Here is a 13226-nt window from a genome sequence, read left to right as displayed (position 1 = left end):
TTACTCATAGATTCATCAAAATAAGCAAACAACACATGGGAAACAGAATCTGTCAAAAATAGAACAGTCTGTAGCAATCTGTAACTTTTGAATACTTCTGTAACGCCAAAAATTCTGAAATAAATTGGTGGACGTGAGGAATTTGTCTATAATCTTCTGCAAAACGAATCGACCTAAAAGCACTATTCTGTAAAAAATGACAGCTATTCCCGTGAGTGCAAAATTTCTATTTTTTACAGCAAGATCGCAAAGACTTCACCCAAGTCTTCCCAAAGGTTCTAATTGTTACAAACACTAAATAAAACATAAAAGTACATCTAACCAGAGGATAGATTTATAACAAAACAGGAGCAAAAAGTAAAGAACAAAAATAAAATTGGGTTGCCTCCTAACAAGTGTTATCGTTTAACACCCCTAGCTAGGCATTGATAATTTCAATGATGCTCACAGGAAAGACAAGAATTTAAGCACAAAGAGAGCATCATTAAACACGTGACAAACATATCTAAGTCTAACATATTTCCTATGAATAGGCATCTCATAGGCAAAAAAATCATCATAGCAAGCAAAAACTAGCATATGCAAGGAAGCGGAAAGAAACAATAGCAATCTCAACATAACGAGAGGTAATTTAGTAACATGAAAATTTGTACAATCATATTTTCCTCTCTCATAATAATTACATGTGGGATCATAAGAAAATTAAACAAAATAGCTATCACATAAAATATTTTCAACACGATCCACATGCATGCAAACTTGACACTCTTCCAAAATAGTGGGATTAACACTAACTAAAGTCATGACCTCTCCAAACCCACTTTTATCAAAAATTTCATAATATTGAACATTCTCCAAATATGGTGACAGCCTGGTTTTTGCCCTCTTTTCTTTGCTTGGTTTCCAGTTGAGTTGGTTTTGAATTTGAAGTTTTTGAATCATTTCATTTGGACTTAACCACTTGGGTACCCCTTGATTTTCACCCAAGTGCTCCCTCTCCTCCTCAAAACCATCATTTCACCTCAGGATCATCTCAAAATATTGCTTGGAATATTTTTCTTAAATGAAAAATATTCATTTTGCCCTCCAAAAACCTAGTTATCCCTTTGTGCTCCAAAGCAACCCTAATTTTTCTTGCCCCAAAAATCCTGAGAAAAATCCCAATTATTCTTTGGAGCCTAGGGCACCTTTCTGACCAAAAATATTTCATCACTCTTTGGAATATTTTGGCTACAGAAAATAAATTCATTTCTGGACAGAAATGGTAGTTTCTACAGCAACTACCATTTTACTAGCTCCATTGTAGCTAGTTTTTCTTGTGCCTATTTACCTTAGTAAGTGTAAGTAAACCCCCAAAGCTCACCCCTTAACTCCCAGTGGTTTGACCACAGTAAATCTCCAAAGTTACTGTCCAGAAACTTGCAGGCAGTACAAATCCATTTCTACTGCACCTCGATCCAAGCCAAACCATGGTAACACTTCAAACTACTAAGGACTACACGCCAGACATCAAGGTTAGCGCTTAGGGTGGCCTGATGTCACGGTTCACGCGGTGACCGCGTTCGTCCGGGCATGTTGGCATGCAAAACACGCGCTCTGCGTGCCGCCTAGCGCTCTGTTGAGCGCATGCTCGCTGCCCAGCCGGCCCAAGCATGCCACGCCTCGCCACCATCCTCGTCTCCACCCCCTTAACTCCCCCCTGGCGCTCGCCGATGCCGGAGCTCGGCGCAGCGAGCATGGGCACGGTTCGACCAACGACACAGTGCGCGACACACTGTGCTCGTCGCTTTCCCCCTCGCTCTTGTGCTCATCCGCACCCGCAAATACTTCATGCGTGACCTCCGTTGTCTTCCCCTTCTTTCTCTGGCGCCATTCATCACCGGGCACCGTGGACAGGTGTCCTTCGGCGGAGCCCGAACTCTCCTTGCCGCCCGCCAATAAATGCCGCCATTGTTGGGATCTACGTTAGGGTGCGTCGACTGCAAATTAAAATTTCCTACGCGCAGAACAACCAAGAACATGCTACGGGAGATGGATCACAGTTTGTTACCACTAGACGCGCAGTGCCGTGCAGCGGAAGAAGAGTTGGGGCAGCGCGTCCGCGTGGATCCTCTCCTCCTCGTCCGATCTCCCTCGAACAACCGGTCGTCCAATCCCACGTACAAGTTCGCCGGAGCAGCGCAAGTGCACCTCCTCTAACGGTATCCGCGCGTGCAGGAGGAACACCGTGTGGCGGACTGCTAAGTCCGATCACATAGTCGGCGGCGAGTGGAGGTGTCTATTCGCAACACATGCAAACCCTAGTCGCAGCGCCGAAGCGATCAACCTGATAAGTGCGCTGCACCTCCACCTTATATAGGCGTCCGTCACCGGCTCAACACTTGGGCCTCGCACGGACCCTAAAGCCCAAAGTCTACTCGGTCACGTTCCTAGTCCAGTTCGGATCACATCCGACCAGTGTCCTACGAACCGACCTCGTAGGTTCCTTCCCTTAAGCGCGTGACCCCTTAGGTTCAAGTCAGCTTGTTCGAAGTTTGGATCACCTCCGACCTGCACGGTTGGTAGCGGCCTCTAGCAAGGCGTGTCGACCACCAAGCAGACTATGAAGCTGGTTAGGCGAACCCGTACAACATGTCACACTTCTGTTCCCTTTGCCTCACGATATATGTTGTCGGGCTGAAGGCGAGACTGTCATCCTTGTGCTAGCCCGACCTCTTTCTCGTTCCAGTGATTCCGACCACTATCCGGATTATCTCATAATCCCAGTCGCATGGCCATGCTTATCCTGGTCGGATCACACGAGGGGCCCAGAGTATATCTCTCCTGATCGGAGGGGCAAATCCCATCTTGCTCAACCATGTCTCGCAGCATGGGACTGGACAAACCCGAAACCTACCTTTGTAACTACCCAGTCACAGAGTAGCGTTTGGTCGGCCCAAAGAAAGTTTGTCACCATCCCGAGTACATGCGTCAGCTCAGGTCTTAGGACATAGAACCTATGTTGTACTAGAGACTCACAGTTGACATATCGCTGTGTCTCATAGTTGGGTATGTCTGACTCGGACCTTATCTCGACTCGGAACCGACTACGTCGAATCCGAGCAGACCTTTCCAAGTCCATATTATCCGGTTAGCATCCAATGCTCCATGGCTAGTGAGAACAAGCCATTGACCGTGTCATATGCTAGTCTAGTCGGCTATGTGTCCACACAGCCCTTTCGACTAGGGACCTTTTAGGACAGTCATCATACAATGCATAGTCCCACAAACAAGTCACGTACTTGCTGATACACATCATTGATAATGTCCAAGGACTATCTTTATTCATAAACACATAGGAAATATCATCATACATGATTGCCTCTAGGGCATATCTCCAACAGCCACCCCCATCCTCTTTAAGCACCCGCAGTTACTCCCACACCCTCCACAAACTTGTAGAAGCCGCAGCCCAGCCGGGCAGGCCGCGGGCTGCCGTCCCGAAGCTCGAGCTCGCTGGCGATCCCCTTCGGATCGTCCCCGTAGCTCCAGCCCCTCCCAGGCCAGGGCGACCCTGCCAGGTCCTTCGCCACTCTTTGGTGGGGGCGTTCCACCCTGTTGGAGCCCCTGGAGCCGCCCCGAGCCGCCATCGTCTTCATCTCCGGCGACCTGTGCCCTTTGCCTCCGTTGGAGAGGTCGCTTCCGACACCGTCTAGTCACCTCTAGCTACGCTATGGGTACGGGCAGGTGCGGAACCTTCTTCTCCTTTGACCCCCCCCTCTAGTTTGACCCCAAGAACCCTCGTCGCCGGCGTGTGCTCCGGCAAAGCGCCGCCTCCCTCTGTTTCCCTCTCTCCTCCTTCTGGCCTGACTAGCGGGGGCCGCTAGTCAGCCACTCATTATGCACGCGAAGCGGTATGAGTGGTGGCGCCCTGGGCGTTTACACCTTCGATGTCACCCCCCCAGTTTGTTTATTTTTATTTCAAATTCAATTAAATCTAGGAAACTTCAAACAACCATAAATTTTTATCTATAAGTCCAAATGCATTGATTTTTTTTTTGCACTGTGTTCTTTGTCCAAAAATCTAACAACACCCAAAAGATACGATTTTTCCTTGCTGTCTAGATTTTCTGGTAATTTTCAGAAGGTTTCTTGATGTTTTCTTTTTGTGGTTTTATTTATTTTCAGAAGAGCAAGCTTGTCTTGAGGATCACCAGGAGATTTGTGAACCTCATCAGCACTAAGGCAAGCCACAACAACATTTTCATAGTGCCACTTCAATATTTGTGATTTCCTACTTGAACTTATGATTATTCATGCATTTTAATTATTTATAAGATAATTATATTCTATTAGATGCTTGTCATGTCAAAATGCTTGATTTACAGAAAGTTTGAAGTAAATCTTGTTGATAAGCTAACAAGAACTTAGTTATGAGTAATGAATAAATGATATGGTCATGGAGGTTAATAATTAGTTTAATTATTATTCTTGCATGATGAAAAATGATGAGATTGCTAGAAATGATTCTGGTTTAAGTGAGAGTTGATCTTAACCAGAGAAGTATCTTGAGTTGATGATGGCTCCGTGGTAGCGTGGTTGATTTAGTTATTTTCATGGTTATGTGATGCATGTCTTAGTGTTGCATAGCATGGCATTATGACACCGGTTATTTTCACTTTAAGTTGAACCTGATAACTAACTCAACTTGAATATGTTGTTGACCGGGTCATGGTGCCGCTGAAACGAGTATTTCCCTATGCAACCACATTTGCAGGTATGGGACGGCCTTAATGCGTTTCATTGTCATGCCTCTGGTCGGTGCCTCCATCTAGGGAAGGTTATGGGCATGCTATACCCTGGCCCAGTAAGCAGGCATAACCTTGTGATCCCGTTGTTAAGTTAAGTTTTGGTACCGGGTCCCAGAGTGGATCGTGGCCACGACGGTGGTCGAGGTGTCTGGAGGTAGACACGGGGCCACCCAGGACTAGCCCGATGGGGACTAAGTCGGAGTGGTCGGAAGAGTTCCATGACAATGAACTGGTTTCATCGGAATAACATTGATCCACCCGAATGGGAGTGCGAGGCCATGGGTTCCGTAGTGTTGGTACAGTATACTAACCTCTGCAGAGTGTATTAATCTATCAATAGCCGAGTCCACGGCTATGGACACGCTTGAAAGTAGGGTACACCATGGGTCAACACTTAATAAATTTGCACACTAAGTTTGCACTGAGGATGGCAGTAAGGCCATCGTGTTGAGTTGGGCCATGTATTGGTCGGGTTGTGATCGCCGTAAGGATCACGGGCCATGCATTTGTTGGGCTGTGATCGCCGTAAGGATCACGGGCCATGTATTGATCGGGTTGTGATCGCCGTAAGGATCATGGGTTTGTTTTTGAGATCATCGCGTTTGTGGTCTGGAAATGATCACATTCGGTAAGCCAGTCCATGGGACAAGTACTAGTTGAGCATATTCACAACATGTTGGATATATTGTTGCATTGTTATTAAATGGTTAAATATCATGATATTATTTGTCATTATGTTTATCCTTGTTGTGAGATTGCAAGTACATTCAATGTATTGACCTGGCGTGTCATGCCAGATTTCAGGAAAGTCTGGTTGGAAAGGAGTGTTGTCCGAGTCTAGATCGTGTCCACATCAGTGTCCCCGTGCTATGGAGTTCCGCTACGACGTTGTTCCGCTGCCGCGTAGTTGTCATGATCGAGGCCCCTTTATGTTCACTAAATAATGTACATATTGTTCAGCCGCACCGTGTGTGCCACTCGGCCTCGCTAACTGTTGTAATATAAACTATGCTTAGCTAGCATGAATAAAGCGGTTGTTTTTCTGTACCAAGTTGTTGTGTGTTGCTAGAAGACAAGATCTCTGGGCTGGCAATGCATGGTAAACCGGTCGCTCTGAGACGGGGTGCCACAATGCTTGGTATCAGAGCCGCGCTGACTGTAGGCCACGCTAGACTAAGCCGAGTTAACTAGACATTAGATACGAGTTGTAGCTGAGTGTCGGTAACATTTGTAGTTGGTTGTTGCATTGCATGCACTGATTTTATTTTTATGCTAACCTGCTAATGGTTGTGAGTGTAGATGGCTCCGGTGCTGTATCCGTGCCAGTTGCAGCTGATGCCATACACGTCGCCGCATCTCCTTCATAACGTGTGGTGTCGGTTGTACCCTCACGGTGACGATCCAGTCTATCATGTGTACCAGGAGCGCCTAGCTGACTTAGTGAATGAGTATCACGCCGTGGTTACTCTGCGCACCAGTTCCGATTCCAGCTCTTACACTCGTACCTCTCAAAGCGGCTACGCTTCTACCGCTTCTCAGGCTGTCCAGTTTGCTGCATTCGAGGTACTTGTTGAGCTCCGCTACAACGAGGTCCGGATGAAGAACCACCCAGGTTTCCATTACTATCCTTCTCTCCATGATAATGGTTGTGTCCGTTTCCTTGTCATTGATCCGAAGTCTGATAGTGTAGCTAGCCACCTTTCTCGCTACATCACTGCTAGCTATCTTTTGATCTACAAGTTGTCTCGTGAGCTGAGTCGTGCACGTACTGCTTTAGCCTCTGCTTTAGTCTCTGCTAGCTCAGCCACTACTCCACCATCTGTAGGATTTACTCCCTATATTCCTACCAGTTCTAGATCCCCTGTTTCCCTGGTTACTCCTCCGAGTAGCTCGGGCACCGTGACTGTGAGTCCACTTAGTGCTCCTGCTGAGTGGGTTTCACTCCTCGCCAATCCTGTAGCACCGATGATTCACCCTCCACCTGCGCCAGAGGGAGAGCCCTTGAGGAAGCATCGTCGTGTCACTTTTAACCCAGAGGTCTCAGTTAACCCCGTCAGTTCAGGATCCGAGTCCGCTTCAGGAGAGGACCACGCAGCACGAGCAGAGCAGTCAAGCTTCCGAGTATTCGCAGTCGTCAGGATGGAGTATGGATGTAATAGTACGAGTCATGATGTTTCATTTCATGTATGAGGGTAGTTGGACCTCACATGTTGTTATCTTTCATGTATGAGTCTATGTATAATTATGTTGGACTTTATTTTATTCGCCATATTTTCTTCGCCATTTCGGTTTTACTCGGATTTTTGTTGCTGGCTTCTCCCAGTTTATTTTGAATGCTTCTCATCTCGGTTGCGTTGACTTGGGAAAAATCATATTAGGATGACGCGGGGAAGCTGCAGTAGCAACGTTTGCGACGATTCTCCTATTCGGCGTTCCGCACGACAGGCAGGGCAATCACCCGAGCCGTACGTTCCACCACCGCCTCCACCGCCAAATCCGCCCTCCACAGAGAAAATTATGCGTATGTTCAAGGAAAGACGAAATAATGATCTGATGGAAATATTCAAAAGTATCCAAGCTATGGTTGGACAGAATGGAAATCAGCCTGGCCATCACACCAAGTTATCTGATTTTCAAAGGACTAAGCCTCCCATTTCTAGTCAGGCCATTGATCCCTTGGATGCAGATGATTGGCTGAGAACTATGGAAAAGAAGCTTGAGGTTGCTCGAACTGATGAAGGGGATAAGGTTCCATTTGTAACACATTATCTTGAAGGCGCTGCTGCCATATGGAGGGAAAACGAAAAAGCCATGGGGACTGCTGATGAAGAAATTACCTGGTCAAGATTCAAGGAGCGATTCCGGAAATATCACATCCCTACGGGAATTATGAAGACTAAGCAGCATGAATTTCTCACGCTCCTCCAAGGAAGTCAGTTTGTGGGAGAATATTTGCAGAAATTCAATCACCTGTCACGTTACTCTCAATATGACGTGGCCACTGAGGAAAGAAAGATGGGCATGTTCCTTGGTGGATTAAACCCGCAACTCTATTGTGCTCTCAGTATGTTCGATTTCCCAGATTTCCAAACCCTAGTGAACAAGGCTTTCATTGTTGAAAGGGAACACAAGCTTGTATCAGATAATAAGCCTGCCCATAACGATCACAAACGCAAGTTTGAGCCATGAAGGAAATGCAGCCATTGCAGAAGGCTCGTACCTGGCAGCCGACTCAGGTAACATACAAGCCCAATTGGCAACAAAATGTTAACAAGGCCACCACCCAAGTCAAGAATGACGTGCTCAACCCAGTTCTGGAGAATCGCCTGTGCAACAATTCTTGTTACAGTTGTGGACAAACCGGACATTATGCCAAACAGTGTCCCAAGAACAACCGGACCGATGCTACATTCAAACCACAAGTCCATTATCTGGAGGCATGCCCAAATAAGCATGACATCACGGGATACATTTATCACATTTCCGCCGACGAAGCCCAAGAGAATCCCGAAGTCGTCATTGGTATGTTCCCTGTTAATAACATACCTGCAGTAATTTTATTTGACTCTGGGGCTTCCCACTCTATTATTTCTCGGAGTTTTCTTGCCCAAAACAAATTTCCTTGTTTGCTTTTGGGCAAGAATATGTTGGTACAAACCCAGGGATCTCTAATCAAAAGCAATCTAGTCTATCGCAATTTGGAAGTCAATATCAATGAGTCCGTTTTCCAACCTCTTTGATTCTTATGAGTTTGATAAGTTGGATGTTACCTTGGGTATGAATTGGCTGACTCAGTACCAAGTGTGCATAAATTGTGCGACCCGAGAAGTCAAGTTGATCAGCCAAGAGGGACAAACTACAAAATTTATTGCTCGTAGGAGCATACCCTCCAAGGAAATGATCTTCACAGCAATGGATGAAATGGAATTAATTCCGGTGGTCAGCGAGTTTCCTGATGTATTCCAGAAGAACTGCCAGGCATGCCACCTGATTGAGAGCTTGAGTTTGCAATAGATCTTGTGCCCGAAACCACACCAATACACAAGAAATATTATCGAATGCCGTCATCAAAATTAGTGGAGCTAAAGAAACAGCTGGATGAAATGCTCCAGAAAGGGTATATCCACCCCAGCTCCTCGCCCTGGGGATCACCTGCTATTTTCGTGGACAAGAAAGATGGCAGCCTCCGCATGTGTGTGGATTACCGTCAGTTGAATGATGTCACAATAAAAAACAAATACCCTCTGCCAAGAATTGATCAGCTCAGTGGAGCCAAGGTGTTCTCCAAGATCGATTTACGGACTGGATATTATCAGCTCAAAATTAAAAAGGAGGATATTCCCAAGACCACATTCACCACTCGCTACGGTCTCTATGAATATACAGTCATGTCTTTTGGCCTCACCAACGCCCCCGCCTTCTTCATGCACATGATGAATAAAGTATTCATGGACTTCCTCGATAAGTTCGTGGTCGTCTTCATCGATGATATACTCATTTACTCAAGAAGTGAAGAAGAGCATAAGGAACACCTCCGAGTAGTACTACAACGACTCCGTGAGCATCAGTTATACGCCAAATTCAGTAAATGCGAGTTTTGGCTCAAGCAAGTGGGATTCCTCGGACATGTGCTATCCGCTGAGGGTGTAGCCTTGGACCCAAGCAAGGTAAAAGATGTGCTCGACTGGTTGCCACCCGCAACCGTATCTCATATCCGGAGTTTTGTTGGATTAGCCAGATACTACCGCCGTTTCATTGATGGGTTTTCCAAGATTGCTAAACCCATGACAAAGCTGCTCAAAAAGGATAAGAAGTTTGAATGGACTATGGACTGTGGGAAAAGTTTCACTGAGTTAAAGAAACGCCTGACAACTGCACCAGTATTAACACTTCCAGATATCTACCGCAGCTTTGATGTGTATTGCGACGCTTCCAGGCAACGACTGGTATGCGTACTTATGCAAGATGGCAAGGTAGTAGCTTATGCCTCACGGCAGCTACGACCCCATGAAGGGAGTTACCCCACTCATGATTTGGAAATGGCCGTGGTAGTTCATGCTTTAAAAATTTGGAGACACTACCTCATCGGAAAAAGGTGCCAATTTTTTACCGATCAAAAAAGCCTCAAATATATATTTACTCAACCGGATTTAAATCTCTGTCAACGAAGATGGCTTGAGTTGGTCAAGGATTATGACCTTGGAATAAATTACCATCCGGGTAAGGCCAACGTGGTTGCCGATGCACTCAGTCGAAAGATCGTCAGTTTAAATGTCATATTGGAATCTTTGCCTCCCGAAATTAAAGAAGAGATTGGTCAGCTCAACCTGGTCATAGTTGAGGCTGGCCTTTCCAATATTCTAAAGGTTACCCCTACTCTTGAGGAAGAAATCCGCAAAGCCCAGCCAGGCGATGCCGATCTGCAGAAATGTGTCAAGCTTTCCGATTTCTCGAAGGATCAGTGTGGTACCCTCCGATTCAGGGGAAGGATTTGTCTGCCTAATCAAGCAGATTTGAAGCAGAAGATCCTGTTAGAAGCCCACGAATCCTCATATTCAATTCACCCTGGAGGTACAAAAATGTACGAAGACCTTCGACAAATATTCTGGTGGGATGGAATGAAGAAAGACATTGCTTATTTCATGGCCTGTTGTGACATATGCAACAAAGTAAAGGCAGAACATCAGAAGCTAGCCGGACTTCTCCAACCGCTGCTAGTGTCACAATGGAAATGGGATGATGTATGTATGGACTTCATCACAGGACTACCTAAGACCCGGCGAAGCAATGATGCAATCTGGGTCATAGTCGATACATTAACCAAGGTAGCCCACTTCCTCCAATCAGAACCTCATACCGAGCAGATGAGCTTGCACAACTGTATATATCCAGAATAGTCAGTCTGCATGGAGTTCCTCGAACTATCACTTCTGACCGAGGTTCAGTTTTCACCTCCGCTTTTTGGTCCCGTCTCCATCAAGCCCTAGGAACGGAATTGAAATACAGTACTGCTTAGCATCCTCAGATGGATGGACAGACAGAACGGGTAAATCAAATACTCGAAGATATGCTCCGAGCCTGTGCTTTGGCCTAGGTCCCTAAATGGGAAGATTGCTTGTCGTACGTTGAGTTCTCGTATAACAATAGCTTCCAGACCAGTTTAAAGATGTCACCATATGAAGCTTTGTATGGCCGTAAGTGCCGCACTCCATTGAATTGGTCGCAAACCGGAGATAGCCATATTTTTGGAACGGATCTCATGCTGGAAGCTGAAAAGCAAGTCAAGGAGATCCGAGACAGATTGCAATTGGCCAAATCGCGACAGAAAAGTTATTATGATGCAAAACAACGACAAATCATCTTTGAACCCGGAGAACATGTATATCTTCGAGTCACGCCTATGAAAGGTATCAAGAGGTTTCAAACCCGTGGAGAATTGGCACCAAGATTTATTGGTCCATTTCCCGTTATGACACGAGTGAGTGCTGTGGCATATCAGTTGGAGTTGCCCCCTGAGTTGTTAGACGTGCACAATGTGTTCCACGTTTCACAATTGTGACGATGCATATCACCGCCCAAGAAAAAGACTGATTTGACAGAGATAGAGCTGGCAAACGACTTAACCTATGAAGAGAGGCCGGTGAAAATTTTGGATCAAATGGAAAGAGTCACTCGCAGTAAAGCACGGAAGTTTCACAAAATCCAATGGAAGCATCATACCGAGTCAGAATCAACCTGGGAATCAGAAGAATTTCTAAGGGCATGTTATCCAGAATGGTTTTCCCAAGCAACCGAATCTCGAGGACGAGATTCATTCTAAGTGGGGGAGGTTTGTGACAGCCTGGTTTTTGCCCTCTTTTCTTTGCCTGGTTTACAGTTGAGTTGGTTTTGAATTTGAAGTTTATGAATCATTTCATTTGGACTTAACCACTTGGGTACCCCTTGATTTTCATCCAAGTGCTCCGTCTCCTCCTCAAAACCATCATTTCACCTCAGGATCATCTCAAAATATTTCTTGGAATATTTTTCTTAAATGAAAAATATTCATTTTGCCCTCCAAAACCCTAGTTAGCCCTTTGCGCTCCAAAGCAACCCTAATTTTTCTTGCCCCAAAAATCCTGAGAAAAATCCCAATTATTCTTTGGAGCCTAGGGAAACTTTCTGAGCAAAAATATTTCATCACTCTTTGGAATATTTTGGCTACAGAAAATAAATTCATTTCTGGACAGAAATGATAGTTTCTACAGCAACTACCATTTTACTAGCTCCATTGTAGCTGGTTTTTCTTGTGCCTATTTACCTTAGTAAGTGTAAGTAAATCCCCAAAGCTCAGCCCTTAACTCCCAGTGGTTTGACCACAGTAAATCTCCAAAGTTACTATCCAGAAACTTGCCAGCTGTACAAATCCATTTCTACTACACCTCGATCCAAGACAAACCGTGGTAACACTTCAAACTACTAAGGACTACACGCCAGACATCAAGGTTAGTGCTTAGGGTGGCCTGATGTCACAGTTCACGCGGTGACCGCGTTCATCTGGGCATGCTGGCATGCAAAATATGCGCTCTGCATGTCACCTAGCGCTCTGTTGAGCGCGTGCTCGCTGCCCAGCCGGCCCAAGCATGCCACGCCTCACCACCATCCTCGTCTCCACCCCCTTAACTCCCCCCTGGCGCTCGCCGATGCTAGAGCTCACCGCAGCGAGCATGGACACGGTCTGGCCAACGACACAGTGTGCGGCGCACTGTGCTCGTCGCTTTCCCCCTCGCTCCTATGCTCGTCCGCGCGTGCAAATAGTTCCTGTGTGACCTCCATCGTCTTCCCCCTCTCTCTCTAGCATCGTTTGTCGCTGGGCGCCGTGGACAGGTGTCCTCCGGTGGAGCCCGAACCCTCCTTGCTGCCCGCCTATAAATGCCGCCACCCCCAGCCTCTTTGAGTACCCGCAGCTACTCCCACACCCTCCACAAACTTGTAGAAGCCGCAGCCCAGCCGGGCAGGCCGCGGGCTGCCGTCCCGAAGCTCGAGCTCGCCGGCAATCCCCTTCGGATCGTCCCCACAGCTCCAGCCCCTCCCAGGCCAGGGCGACCCTGCCAGGGGCTCCGCCACTCTTCGGTGAGGGCGTTCCACCCTGTTGGAGCCCCTGGAGCCGCCCCGATCCGCCGCCATCTTCATCTCCAGCGACCTCTGCCCACTGCCTCCGCTGGAGAGGCCGCTTCTGACGCTGTCCGGTCACCTCTAGCTATGCTATGGGTACGGGCAGGTGCGCAACCTTCTTCTCCTTCGACCCCCCCTCTCGTTTGACCCCAAGAACCCTCGTCGCCGGCTTGTGCTCCGGTGAAGCGCCACCTCCCTCTGCTTCCCTCTCTCCTTCTTCTGGCCTGACTAGTGGGGGCCGCTAGTCAGCCACTCATTATGCGCGTGAAGCGGTATGAGTGG

The sequence above is a fragment of the Triticum dicoccoides genome, chromosome 7B (assembly GCF_002162155.2).
Source record: "Triticum dicoccoides isolate Atlit2015 ecotype Zavitan chromosome 7B, WEW_v2.0, whole genome shotgun sequence".
Lineage (NCBI taxonomy): Eukaryota > Viridiplantae > Streptophyta > Magnoliopsida > Poales > Poaceae > Triticum > Triticum dicoccoides.
The sequence above is the reverse complement of the archived record's forward strand: the minus strand, read 5'-3'. Positions refer to the sequence as shown.